Here is a 15,161-nt window from a genome sequence, read left to right as displayed (position 1 = left end):
TGGCAACGGGAGGGTTCTGTCGGAATGCCATTAGTGCGCCCAAATGGTAGTGCGAGGCTATGGGTTCCATGGTGTGGGTAAAGTGCGCTACCTCTGCAGAGTGTATTAATCTATCGATAGCCGCACCCACGAACAAGTGCCCAGTTCATAAGTAAGTCACACCATGGATCAACTTTCATGAATAAATCTTGCACACTAAGTTATTTGCATTGCACTGGTTGAATCATGATGATGTCAGTGAGACTGACTGTTGTGGTATTAAATGTGATTTGGGAGTGATCAGTGTTTGGTTACGAGGTAACCTATTGAACCAAGTGTGGTTCCATTCATGATCCGTCGTGATCACTGTTCGGTTACAAGGCAACCTGTTGGCAAGAGAGTCCGAGTGACTCAAGCTCAAGTTTGGTCATTGCATGAGTAGCATGTTGGTAATTGCATTGAACTTGCTTAAATGTCATGATATTGTTTGTCAGTATGGTTTTGATTGTTGTGAGCTTGCAAGTACATTCAATGTACTGACCTGACATATTATGCCAGATTTCAGGAAAGTCTAACTCGATCAGAGTGCTGCCGTGTCTACACCCTATCCACATTGGTGTCCCTATGCTATGGAGTCCCGCTACATCGTCATTCCGCTGTTGTGTAGATGTCGTGCTCGAGGCCCCTTTATGTTCACTAAATAATGTACATATTGTTCAGTCGCATCAAGTGTGCCTGGCCTCGCTACTTGATGTAATGTCACACTATGCTTCCTCTAGTTTCAATAAACCAATGATTTCTGTACCAAGATGTTGTGTATTGCCAGAATACATGATCTCTGGGTTGGCAATGCAAGGTAAACCGGTCGCTCTGAGCTGGGGTGCCACACACTAGTTGGGATCGTGCGACCTATACCTGTCATCACTTTAGGTCTCCTTTTTGAACACCAGCTATGCTTCATAGTACAAATTTTTTCACGCATTTATCCTCCTATATGTACTCCTAGGCTATTTCCACGTGCTCCCTTTCACCGACATGGGGGACATAGAGCATCTGGTCATAGTGCATGCACGACTCGGAGCATATGCATCCACCGGTGTACTTGACATTTCAGACCTCATGAATTACATGCAAACCCCTTGTAGATGAATAAATAAATAAATTACTACATGCAAAGCAGATTATTTTCATAGAAATCGGATCACGTTCATTAAATTTTGGACATGACACATTTATAAAAAACAACCGGACCTAAACAAATCTAACGGCCTCATTGATTCGCAGGATACTAAAAACACAGGAATGGGAAAAGTATGATGGCAATGAACCGGGATGAGGAGGAAGAGGAGTAGTAATGTACATGCTACAGACTTGACTGTAGCACATTGTTTCTATGGTCATATCACCACATTGTTTTCTATGGCCTATCGCCTGCTGGTTCACTGGGCTACCGTGGTTCGCACTCCTCTGACGTGGGTAGTAGTACTAGTATATATACTATATAAACTAGATGATTCTTTGCTCCTTCTTACGTACTTCGCCGACATGTGGGAGAGCCAACATCCAGGTCGACGTGTGATGCACCAGATTAGAGTGTGGAACGGATGGGGGGCATCACCTCGGTTGTAGCGCCAGTAATTCATGACTATAGTGAGTAGTCATATCACAAGACCCCATCTTTCCAACAGTAATACACCGTCAAATCGCACAACCCTACCTTTCCAGCAGTAAGTTGAATCCTCTACTCCCTCACCCTCCTCGCCTCTCTGTCAAACCGCTTACGCAAAAAATGCCTCGCGTACTGCCCGGGAAAAGCCTCGCCCTCAACTTTTAACTACTCATAGTATAATTTTGTATCAATCAATTGCGCCATGGAGCAGAAAACCAAAAGAAAAATGTGGTACATGTAAACAAATACAGTTCAAGCTCTAGCTAGCGATTCAGAATGTAAACCGTGCATATACGTAATGTGGTCAAACTGTACCATCAATATCTCAAAGCCAAAATTGTTCGAGCTTGCTCATTCTATATAAATACTAGTACTGTATGTCTATTCACCCGTGGGGTTGTCCAATGAATGGAGGGCTGGGGAGCACAAGTGAACAATACTACTAATGTACTAGTAAGTAGGAGTCGTACAGTTAGTCAAGTTACATAGAGTGTTTGTTTTCTTTAATGCCACATACACAAATTGAAACACTTGTTGTGGAGAGAAAAAGATAATCACTCCACTATATATATTATAGAAAGGGGACTGAGCGCTTGCTTTACTTACTAGGGTTGCTCTCTTCATTCTCTCATCCTCTCCAGATCTAAACAAGACATCGGTAGCGACATTTTCTCTCTGCTCACCGCTGGTCATAGATCCGGCCGGTTCCCTTCAGCCGGTGTGTGTAGAGGACTAGTGCATCATTCACACGGTCATTGACGGCGAGGGAGGAACCCACAGCTGCCGACGGGTCCTGATCCTCTGTCTGTGTTGTTCTCTCCAACACAGTGCTGGCTCGGGAGGTCCTCCGCCCCTTCTTCCTCCTTACCGTATTGTGTGCACTTCCGACCTGCCGCCGCCGACATCCCGATGACCCTCAGGTATAAGTTCTTTGTAAGCGGCCTTGCTCTACTGCCCCAGCTCCCCATGTGTCTGCATGTGCATCTTTTTCTACTTCCATCAGCTCTTCCAAAGCCACCTAAATTATTAGTATTATTGGAGGTAAAGCTACTTCATGCAGTCGAATCTAGGACTTGGTTCAAACAATGAAGAAAGGGTGGAAAGTCGTAGCATGAATCTAGGACTTGATTCAAAGAGGAAATAACAGGGGGAAAGTAGTAGAGACTGGATACCCAACCAGTCTCTTGGTTGAAAAGGGAAAAGGCAGTACAAAGTGGATAAGGAACAGATCTATTATTGGTTGAAAAAAGGATAGAAAGTGGCGTCTGGTGGACAAGTCAATAGAGTATGTCCAGGATTAGATTTGCTACCCTCACATAGTAAAAGGCCTCGAGGATTAGATTTGCTGCCCTCACGGAGTATGAACAAACTCGGCATCACCACTTTATGCCTCATTGTAGGTACATTGTGTTGATGCGTCCACTATCACATGTCCTTATACCAACCTTTTGTTGTTGTTGTTGTTGTTGTTGTTGTTGTTGTTGTTGTTGTTGTTGTTGTTGTTGTTGTTGTTGTTGTTGTTGTTGTTGTTGTTGTTGTTGTTGTTGTTGTTGTTGTTGTTAATGTAAGGGTGCACGTAAAATGAAGCGACCACACTGTTACCTTAAGGACATATAACATCCCAATTTTCAATTTGGATGTTATACATAGATCATTCATATGCATCCATGATTTATTTCATTTTGTTGCTTTGTTTTAGTTAGATTTTGATCAAGAGGCCTTAAGCAACTCAAGGACCAATTTGAGAGAGTTGGAGGTTTCACAAAAATCCAATTTTGATTTATCAAAATTTCGTAAATGGATAAAATATTTTTTCAATATTCTTTTCCAAATATTTTAAAATAAAGAGAGAAGATAACACGACTTCTTCAAAATCAGTAGAAAAATATTGGAAATTGAATTTTGAATTTTTGGAGAGTTTATTTGATTTTATTCGCTAGTTTATTTATTAGTTAGCGGAGTAATTAGTACTGTAATGTTTGTTTTTAGTTTAGGCATTTAGGCCCAGAAAAATGTTCACGAAGTCACTAATAAGGCTATTTAGCTACATGAATTTTTCTGATATTTTTATGATTTTATTTATATTTATTTTGCGTGTTTTAGTTTCTGGAAAAAAATGTTTTAAAAAATAAGAGAGCGTTCGGGCTGACCGAACTGGGCCGAACCCAGCCGAGCCGGCCTAGCTGCGCCGCCGCCTCGCCCGCTCGCTTGGGACGAAGTCCCGAGCCGATACGCCGCCGCCAGGGGAGTCCGACCGGGACTCCCAAGTTCGCCACCGCCCGCTGCCCCTTTCCCAAGCCGAGTCGGCCGCCCCCTCCACCTATATATACTCCCGTCCCTGACCCCTATCTCACCCCAGTTGCCGCAGCCTCCGCCACTGAGCGCCAACACAAGCCGCCCGCGCCGCCGTCACCTGCAGCCGCCGTAGCCGCCACCGCCAGCTGCCGCGCCACCGCCGCACCCTGCCGCCTGCGCCGCCTTACCGAAGCCGCCGCCGCCGTTGAGTCCATGCCGCCGCCGTCGAAATCGCCACCGTCGCCGGCCGAACCGGTATAAACCGATCCGACCCGTTGTTTTTTTCGGTTTTTGTTTTAGTTTCGGTTTATTATTTTAGATCTGTTATTTAGCGGATGTTCGTCAGATTTGTTCCTGTAATGAACGAATTTGTTAGATTAGGTTCTGTAGCGAACATTCGTTCGATAGGATTTTTGTTTTTATTTTAGTTTTCACCCAGGGACCTATCTGCAAATATATTTTTTGCAGATTAGCCCCTGAGCTTTAAACCCTCGTAACTTTTAGCTCGTTTGTCCAAATCCGGTGAAACCAACGCCTAAATATTCAGAGCGAGCTCATCTATCCAGTAAACCAACTTGAACATGATTTTTACAATTTAAAATTTGAGTTTAGTTAAGATTAGAATTTGATCTTGTTTTGTTCGTATCTTGAGTTTCGTAGCTCCATTTGAGTTGATTCTTTTTGCAGATCGTAGCTAATCACATCTTGTAGCGACCATGATCCCAGTGGACCGAAGTCTCTGGCTTAAGTGTTTCCCTGGATCGGTATGCTGACACACACAATACTCGAGGAATTATAACAAATTTCAATCACACGCTTATTACATCGAGGTCTTCATTATATCTTATTTTATTACATATATATATATATATATATATATATATATATATAAAATAGAAACAACATAAGGTTCCGTTAATCCTATCGTTCGTCCAACCATTTTATGGACCTTCCCACTTCCTTTATTATTATTTTTTCATTAATCCTATATCTGAATTTTCTCCCACTTTCTTTTTTGATATAATCTGAGTTTTCTCCCAGTACTTTTCCCTAGAGCCAACTCAACTGTCCCACGTCTAGCATAAAAAATAATAAAACCCCACGTCCTATTAACTCATCAAATTGAAATGATATTTTATTTTGTAAATCAAAAGTTCTTACAAAATAATATTAATAATAATTGTTTATATATAACTTGCGAAGTTAACTCCTAGTGATTGTGTACATAAGCTTGCAAAGATTTTACTGACCAATGCAGTAACAGACGTGCAATCATGTGTTTAAGTTTTTATAACATTTCTCCGTCTAGCCCAGCAAGTCCGCGAATTTCAAGAAAAATGCAAATGGGCTTTAAATTCTACCATATTATATAAACGGGCTCATAGGCGCTATATCATTGTTTCACCCAGCCCACCAAATGGACTAAAAAACAAATGGACTGGCTGACATGTGGGCCAGTAGGTTGAAGCCTAAGCACTTTCACAAAAAATAAAAATACAAAGGTCGAAGCCTAAGAAAGGCGTTGGATTTACATACAACGCCCGACATTCTTCTTCAATCTCTTGTCTTCTTCCCCCAGTGCTGCCAGGGCCACCTACTCCAGCCTCCGGTGTCCAGCGGCGCTATTTTGCTCGCCTCGCAGCGAAATGAACTCGAAGGAACTCCTATGCACCTCCTGTTATTCTCTGCTGTCACGCCCAATATGCGACCCTATCCAAAAGGAACTCGAAGGTCCCACCAAGGATAGACCCGCATATTGAAACGCTTTTGCAAGGTGGATATCATTACATCAACATTACATAATAGATGGGGATACATACCAGAGGCATACAATGCCACATGAATACAACATCATCATACAAGAGCAACATCCGACTACGGATGAAACACAAACAGAAACTCAAACGACATCCACCCTGCTAGCCCAGGCTGCCGACCTGGAACCTATCCCCTGATCGAAGAAGAAGCAGAAGAAGAACTCCAATACAAGCAAACATCGATCTCGTGTCATGATCGTCGCATAACCTGTACCTGCAACTGTTGTTGTAGTAATCTGTGAGCCACGAGGACTCAGCAATCCCATTACCATGGGTATCAAGACTAGCAAAGCTTAATGGGAAAGGAAGGGGTAAAGTGGTGAGGCTGCAGCAGCGACTAAGCATATATGGTGGCTAACATACGCAAATAAGAGCGAGAAGAGAGCAAGCGGAACGGTCATGAAGCTAGCAATGATCAAGAAGTGATCCTGAACTCCTACTTACGTCAAACATAACACAGAAACCCGTGTTCACTTCCCGGACTCCGCCGAGAAGAGACCATCATGGCTACACACGCGGTTGATGCGTTTTAATTCGGATCTGGTGTCAAGTTATCTACAACTGGACATTAACAAATTCCCATCTGCCTATAACCGCAGGCACGGCTTTCGAAAGATTATACCCTGCAGGGGTGTCCCAACTTAGCCCATGATAAGATCTCGCGATCAACGAAGGATACACCTTCTCCCAAGAAGACCCGATCAGACTCGGAATCCCGGTTTACAAGACATTTCGACAATGGTAAAACAAGACTAGCAAAGCCGCCCGATGCACCGACAAATCCCGATAGGAGCTGCACATATCTCGTTCTCAGGGCAACACCGGATGAGACTAGCTACGAGTAAAACCAACCCTCAAGTTTCCCCGAGGTGGCCCCGCAGGCAGCTCAGTCCGGACCAACACTTAGACATGCACTGGCTCGGGGGGGCTAAAATAAAGATGACCCTCGGGTTGGCCGACCCAAGGGAAGGGTATAGGTGGTGGTGAGGCAAATGGTAAAACTAAGGTTGGGCCTTACTGGAGGAGTTTTATTCAAAGTGAACTGTCAAGGGGGTCCCATAAATCACCCGACCGCGCAAGGAACACAAAATCTGGGAACATAACACTGGTATGACGGAAACTAGGGCGGCAAGAGTGGAACAAAACACTAGGCAAAAGGCCGAGTCTTCCACCCTTTACCAAGTATATAGATGCATTAATAATATAAGAGATATTGTGATATCCCAACATAACCCTGTTCACCATGGAGCAATCTTGAACTTCACCTGCAACTAGCAACGCTATAAGAGGGTTGAGCAAAGCGGTAACATAGCCAAGCAACGGTTTGCTAGGAAGGGTGTCAAAGGTTAGAGGTTCATGGCAATTTGGGAGGCTTGATAAACAGTTGATAGGTAGCGCAGCAAAGCGATAGAATGAAGCAACTAGCATAGCAATGATAGTAGTGAGATCCAGGGTAGCGGTCATCTTGCCTGAAATCCCGCTAGGAAGAAGAACGAGTCCATGAAGAAGACGAACGGATGAAGCCGAACCAAGCATAGACGAAAGAATCCTCACGATCGCAACGAAACAGGAACTATCGAAAAGAAGCACACAACATGGTAAACACACCACACATAGACAAGACATGATGCACAACAAGCATGACGTAAGACAAGACTACATGAAGCTAGTCATGGCAAGAGATGATGCAAACAAGAGCAACACATCAAGACAAGTTTAAATGAGGCCGAAAACAACATATAACAATTCCGGCAAGTCCTCATATGCATATTTCGAAATTGGTCCAGATCTAAATAAACATTATGTTTAAGTTGTTAAACAGCAAGTTAGGATGCACAAAGATGATCTACACGAGATTCTAGTCAAGTTACATATAAAGTTCATTTAATTCAGAGCTACGGCCTAGAAGATATGAGCAACACAAGTTAAAGATGTCATTGATGCAAAATGCACCCAAACATCAAGCAAACACCTCAAAACAAGGATGCAATATGATAATATGAAACTACATGCAAAAACAAGCAAGTTTCATATGGAGCACACTCAAAACGGAGCAACAGTTCAACACATGCACTCTATACAAGTTATAGCAACAATCTGTCCAAAACAGCAACTAGGCGTATTGCAAGCACCAAAACAATATGCTACAGGACCTCAACAAGAAAACAAAAGACATGGGCATGATGAACAGGTAAAGCATAACAAAACATGAACACTGAGCTAACTCCAGAAATCACTAGAACAAGCTCAAACACACATGGCAAGATTGCAAATAATAACAGTTCAGACTTTGCAGAAAATAACATCAAGTTGCAATGTTTAGAGCTATCAAACAACATGTTACAGGAACTTATCATGGCAAAAAAAGGCATGGCATGAAACTACTAATTGCATAGATCAAATGTCCTTTACTGACCATAAGCCAAAAAGGATCAGAAGATATGATGGCACCCATGTAAACATAGCAAGTTATAATACAGATTTGAACATGGCAGGAACAGAATTATGAAGGCATGTTGGTGAGCTTGTGCAACTCACTACAGAACAAAACATGCCATGGCAAGGCAACCAACAGTAAGAAGACATGTTTGTGAAGCTAAGCATGGCAAGAGCAAGTTCATAGGGTGCATGGAACACTAACAACAAACATGGCAACAACTAAACTTAATGTTAACAGGCTGACAGCAACATTATCAAGCAAATTTGGAACAAGATTACAACAACCTACAGCAAGCTATAAATGCAACCAGAGGCATGGATGGATAGAGCATGACATGTAGAACAAAACATATTTAGTGAACACCTCCAGATTAAGCATAGAATGATTTGTATAAGCATGTTTATATAGCATCACGAAATAACCGATTCAGCCTAGCAAAACAGTAACATCAAGTACACTACTTAACCAGCTCGATTCACTCACCACAAGTCATTGCATGACAAGATAAGCACAGCATCCTCAATAAGGCATGTTTGTGAAACAAACCAAGGCAAGAACAAGTCCATAGCATGCAAGGATCAACTACAACAACCTTGGCAAAATTGAGTAACATGTAAACAATCTGCCAGGAAACATTTTGAAGCAAAAGTAGAGCACGAAAATGACATGCTAGACTACTCCATAATTGCAACCAAGGGCAGGGATGGATAGAGCATAACCATATGTTTAGAACACCCTTACTGAAGTATCTCAAAATATGCATGGATCTCTCTGTAGCATCATGTTTACATGGCATCAAAATAACAGCAGAATAGGGACTAAAATCAGCAATATCACGAAGCCTAGTTTGCATGCTTGTGCTAGTCACCACGTTGATCACAAAACTACATGGTAGGCACCTCTGTAAAGAAGACATGGCATAGATCAAAACACATGTAGACATCAACCTCATAGGGTGCACACATCAATCATGGCAAAAATGACAAAAGAGCTCGTTCTGTTAACAGACAGCAGACAACATAATGAAGCACTCTTGCAACGATGATTCAGGCATCTAGATGACCTCAAATGAACATAATGCAATGGAACGAAATGAATTACTCGTTGAGACGAACAATTTGACATATTACACGCACGAAACGGAGCTACGGATGCAGAGATACGATGCGATGAACATGGCATGATTATGTAAAAATATTCAGGACTTAGCAGATTTAACGGGGAAGGGGAAAGTCAACCTTTAGACAGATCTGGATCCCTCGCACGCGGATCGAGGCAGGGACGCGAGCTCGCCGGAGAGCTCACCGGAGAGGGCGAGGAAGGGCGGATCCGGCCGGGAGGAGCTCGCCGGAGCTCGGGGAGGAGGCCGGGGACGGCCGGGGTGACGAGGGTCAGAGGGCGCGGGATCGCGGACGACGGCCGGAGCTGGCAGAGATGCCAACGGACCGGCGGCGCGGCGGCGCTCGGCGAGGAGGGCCGAGGCGCGAGAGCGGCGGCGCAGGGGAGGCGCTTCAGCGGTCGCCGGCGAAGGGCGGCGAAGCGCGCGGGGGGGGCACGAACGGCGGCGGCGACCGGGCGGCCAGGGGCGGCGCCGATGAGCCAACGGCGGTGGCGGATGGGCGCACCGGCGACGCGGGATCTCGGCAGGGAGCGGCGGCGCGGCGCGGGCCTGCGCGGGCCCGTGACGGGCTCCGCGGGCCGGCGGCGAGGTGGGCGCGGGGGCGCCACGTGGCGGCCTCCGGTTGGGCAAAAGCGCGGCGGCGGATGCGTCCGGCCGGGGGCGGACGTGTCCGGCGCGGAGAGGGATGAGATCTAGGGTTTCGGGGGATTTTCATCCGTGAATTTCGGGGGGAAGGCACATATTTATAGGTAGGGGGAGCTAGGAGAGTCCAAATGAGGAGCGGTTTTCGGCCACGCGATCGTGATCGAACGACCGAGAGTATGGAGGGGAGTTTGCTGGGTTTTGGGCCACTTTGGAGGGGTGTTGTGCTGCAAGACAAAAGAGGCTTTTGCGGTTACCCGGTTAACCGTTGGGGTATCAAACGACCTCCGAATGGCACGAAACTTGATAGGCGGTCTACCGGTGCTATACCAAGGCCGCTTGGCAAGACTCGGTCCATTCTGAGAAAGTTTAACACCCACTCACGAAAAGAGAGAAGAGGGGGACGCCGGAGGGCATAGGAGTGCCGGATTGCAAAACGGACAACGGGGAAACTGCTCGGATGCATGAGACGAACACGTATGCAAAATGAAATGCACATGATGACATGATAAAATGCAACACGCTAGCAAATGACATGGCAACGACGGTGAATAACTGGCAGACACCTGGCGCATCGAATCCGGGGCGTTACATCTGCAGAGTGTAGGCCCACCCCGCACCCGAACCAGTCAAGTTTCTCACTCCTCTCCATCTGCAACTCCACTGCCATGTCTTCCCCATCTTCGGGGCGTTCCAGTTCATAGCCTAGCCGTCGTCCATCGGCTTGGTGTGCTCTGCATAGTGTGGTCAACATGTTCAACAAACGAGAGTCATCGGAAAATGACTGTATGTGGAGAGGCTAACAGTGGGACGCACTACGCCCATGGACGCATGCATGTAACTGTATCCTTTTTACCCAAAAATAATGTTTTCTCCCCTGACAGCTGGGACCCACCAGCTACATCTTCGCACGCAAGGCAGTGTGTCCTTATTACAACAAAAATGATTCTCCCCCTGACAGTTGGTACCCACCAGCTAGCAAGGAAGTGCGTCCTTATCCTACCTAATAGCTGGGACCCACCCGGTCGAAGCATATGTAGCATTATCCTTGTACATACCGGTCGATCGGTCTATCTGCCATGATGAACCGTGGTCGAGTAAGGAGCGGTAGCAGTTCAGGCAGTCCAGTCCAAACTGTGTACATGTACGTATAGCTAGATGCCAAAAATATGGCCACATATGTACATATGGGCAGGGTCTCGAACGTGTACTCAGGCATACGTACGGCCAGGGCTCGTGTACATGCACAGGCCATGGACGGCAGCAATGACATCCTGTTCATCGGAAGCCAACCAGCTGGGTTGGAATGGAGAAACTTCGTCATGTTCATGGGGAGGCAACAGAATGCATCGTGTTTATGGGGAGGCAATGGAATACGTCGTGTTCATCAGGAGAAAACCGGCTTGGATGGGACAGCCGAAACAAGGTCTGTCATACTGCGGAACAGAGGAAACAGGCCTTCTGTTCAACCGTGTACGGTCGGAACGGGGTCCTGTTCATCAAGATGGGTCTGGCTAGCGCAAAACGGAGGAAACGGACTTGTGTTCGACCGCGTACGGTCGAAACGGGGTCCTGTTGACCGGGAGGGGTGAGGTGTACCGCAAAACGGAATTGTGTTGGAGCGCCTACGGTCTAAATGTGGTCCTGTTCATCTGGAGGGGTGTGGCGTACCACAAAACAGGACTCCACGGGCTACTATTCATCCACCCTCGACTTCCTCCAGCCTCCACCTTCTACTGTTCATCCACCATCGACTTCCTCCAGCCTCCACCAGCTACTGTTCATCCACGGGGGTCCTGTTCATCTAGCCTCCACCGGCTACTGTTCAACCAGCCCGCCACTGGGTCCTGTTCATCCAGCCTCCACCGGCTACTGTTCAACCAGCCCTCCACGGGGTCCTGTTCAACCAGCCTCTCCATGGAGTCCTGTTCAACCAGCCCTCCACCAGCTACTGTTCATCCACCCCCACCTCCTCGATCAGCATCCTATTCATCCAGCCGCAATGGCCTCTACTACATACCACGGGATCATGTTCATCCAACCCCCACCGTGAACTGTTCATCAAGAGGCAATTTCAATCGGCTCCAGCTAGCAGCAGTAGCGAAGGAATCACTTGGGTTCAGTTAACAACAAGGGATCGATCGGGGTTTAGTAACATAGCTAGTGCAATCGCTCGGGTTCACTTAGAGCCCAATGCCTCGCTCGGGTTCAGTTAGAGCGCAATGCCTCGCACACACGCGCGTACGTGTATGAGAGAAACGTGCAAACCTTCATGCATCGCTTGCCCTCTGTCGGAGTAAAGGACAACGGGTGGCCTAACCGACTCCCCCTGGCTCTTCAAAAAATATTGGGACGACTGGGCCCTCGAACGTCCAAGACGCAGGGACGCCTTCACCTGGCTGGCTGTCCCATCGGCCGGCTGCCGGAAGGCGGCAAGGCTCTAAGAGTCTTCTCAAATGGGGGCCGACTGCTAGCAGCCGGCCACCAGAGTAGCCGACTCCTAGCAGGCGGCCTGACCTATACCCTCAAAGTTTGCACCCACATAATGACGACAACACGGGGCATGGCTACAGTGAAGACTGCCACCCCCGAATCTCGCAGCAAGCATGGCCACAGTGCGCCGTACAGAGTGGCTGCTCCCCATCCGGTGCGACACTGTTGCCACATTGACCGTGACATAGCCCATGACAGGCTGTCAGTACGGCCCGCAGGCGGCGGGCCCTTCCTGCCAGAGAGATACCAGAAGGCGGTTAGACTTGACCAGCCGACCTGGGCGGAGGCCGGTATCCAACAGTCGGCTTGCCCCCGCCCTAGAAGTTTGTGCACCTTTAAGAAGATAAGACGGGGTAAGGCTATAGTGAATGCCCGCCAGGCGGCAACACTGTAGCCATGCTTATCTCGACAAAGCCATCGTCACTAGGAGCAAGGCTACAGTAACCAACAGCCGGCAAGACCCCTCGGCGGTGGGCCAGGCCTGTCGGCCAAGAGGCCGCCAGCCGGCGGGGCCCACCAGTCGGCGGCCCCAGTGGCCGGCAGAGAAGCCGGCAACTACAGACATTGACAATCTGGACCCACACCCAGCCGGATTACCATTGTACCCCTAGGGGTAGGCCTATATAAACCCCCAGGGCACCCATGCAAAGGGTTTATCTCTTAGAGTTTTACATACCACATAGAGAGAAGAGGAGAGCTAGCCTTGCCCTTCTTCTTCCTCTAGCTAAACAGATCAAGGAGCATCTTGTAGCTACTTGTTGATCTAGTGATCATGCGGAGACCCCGCAGAGCAGGATTAGGGGTGTTATCTCCTAGGAGAGCCCCGAACCTGGGTAAGATTCACCGGCGTTCATGTCTTCGCCTTAACCCGTTTCCAGGCACCGGTGATGTCTTACTGGCTCCCATAATGATTAGCCACCTGTTGGCATATGTTGCACCTACCACCCGACAGCCTCGACCACTCACCGTAACCGGGAACTCCCTGAAATTTTCCTCGCCCTCGCTTCTACCATGATTTTTTCCGTCATGGACGGCTCAAAGAATGTCATGTAGGTGCGTCTCCAGCCCGCCCAGGACGAAAATCCCATTTTCTGTATTTATTTTTAGTCATAGAAGTAGGAGCCCACCACATCTATGATGATACTAGGTTTTGTCACAATTATCATCATAGAAGTGTCATAAGCATGACATAAAAAAATTCGTTTGGCCCAAAATGTCCGGATGTGTCTTTTTTTGTGGTGAAACCATGATCTCGGTCACTGAAGCAATTGCAATTTATCATAACATCGGAAAGAGTCAATGTAAGAGCTCTTATTTAGCAAGTTCACATACTCAACCATCATTTAGTCTTTCATAATTGCTAACACTCACGCGATACCTATGAGATCAAAGCCTCAATCAGACACATAGGAAGATGGGGGCTTATAGTTTCGCCTCCCAACCATTTACCTCAAGGGTAATGTTAACAATAATAATTTATGATCACCTACATCCGAGAGGATATGTATGTCTAGATCTTTCCCCAACACATAGTGCTTGCCAAAAAGAGAAAATATAAAAGGAAGGGTGCGGATCACCAAGACTCTTGCATAAAGGTAGAAAGTAAAATAAAAGATAGACCCTTTGCAGAGGGAAGCAGAGGTTGTCATGCACTTTTTATGTGGATGCAAAAAATCTTAACGCAAAAGAACGTCACTTCATATTTCCACTTGCGATAGAGAACTTTATTATGTAGTTCGTCGCTTTTATTTCTTCCCCATCACAAGTTCATATAAAACCTATTTTCCTCACACTAAAAGGTCATACATATTTAGAGATCAATTTTTATTGCTTGCACCGATGATAACTTACTTGAAGTATCTTACTCAATCCATAGGTAGATATAGTGGACTCTCATGGCAAAACTAGGTTAAAGGTTTATAGATGCACAAGTAGAATCTCTACTTAGTGCGGAATTTTTGGCTAGAATAGGATGAGAAGCAAGCTCAACATGTTGGAGGATCCATGACAATATAACTTCTATTCGGATATAAGGGGAGATAACACATTATGTTGTCTTCCTTGTCCAACATCAACTTATTAGCATATAATATTTCAATGAGCGCTCACAGTCACAAAAGATGTCCAAGATGGTGTATTTATATGTGAAACCTCTCTTTCTTCATTACTTTCTATTAATTGCAACAACGACAAATACTATGTTTGTCAACCCTCAACAAATTTCATGCATCATAATTATATGTGAAGTCATCACTCCCCATAAGATTATTATATAATATTTTTTCTTTGTTGGGGGGCGGTTGGGCCGTTGGCCAATTGGGCCTAGGGGCTGGCCGTCCTGGTGGGCTGAGGCCCCGGGGGGAGGGGAGGTCTTCTTTTTTGTTTTTTTGTTTGCCTACTCTTTTTATTTTATTTACTTTTTCCTTTTCTTTTCTTTTTAGTTTTACTCTACTTTTACTTTTGTAAAATACAAACCTAGACTCTAAATTAATACTACTAAATATTGCACTGCCTCAGATAACTTGGTAGCTAAGTAAAATAGTTTAATCTTTTAATATTTATAAAAGGCATTTAATTAATGTTTTAGCTATAGTTTGAATTATTTTAGGGCATTAATCCAATAGGAAAAAATGTCCGTTCACAACCGTAATTAGATATGGAATATTTGCCACACTTTGAACATTTTATTTTGCATGTTTGAGAAAT

The sequence above is a fragment of the Triticum aestivum genome, chromosome 4B (assembly GCF_018294505.1).
Source record: "Triticum aestivum cultivar Chinese Spring chromosome 4B, IWGSC CS RefSeq v2.1, whole genome shotgun sequence".
Classification (NCBI taxonomy): domain Eukaryota; kingdom Viridiplantae; phylum Streptophyta; class Magnoliopsida; order Poales; family Poaceae; genus Triticum; species Triticum aestivum.
Note: the sequence above shows the minus strand (reverse complement) of the source record.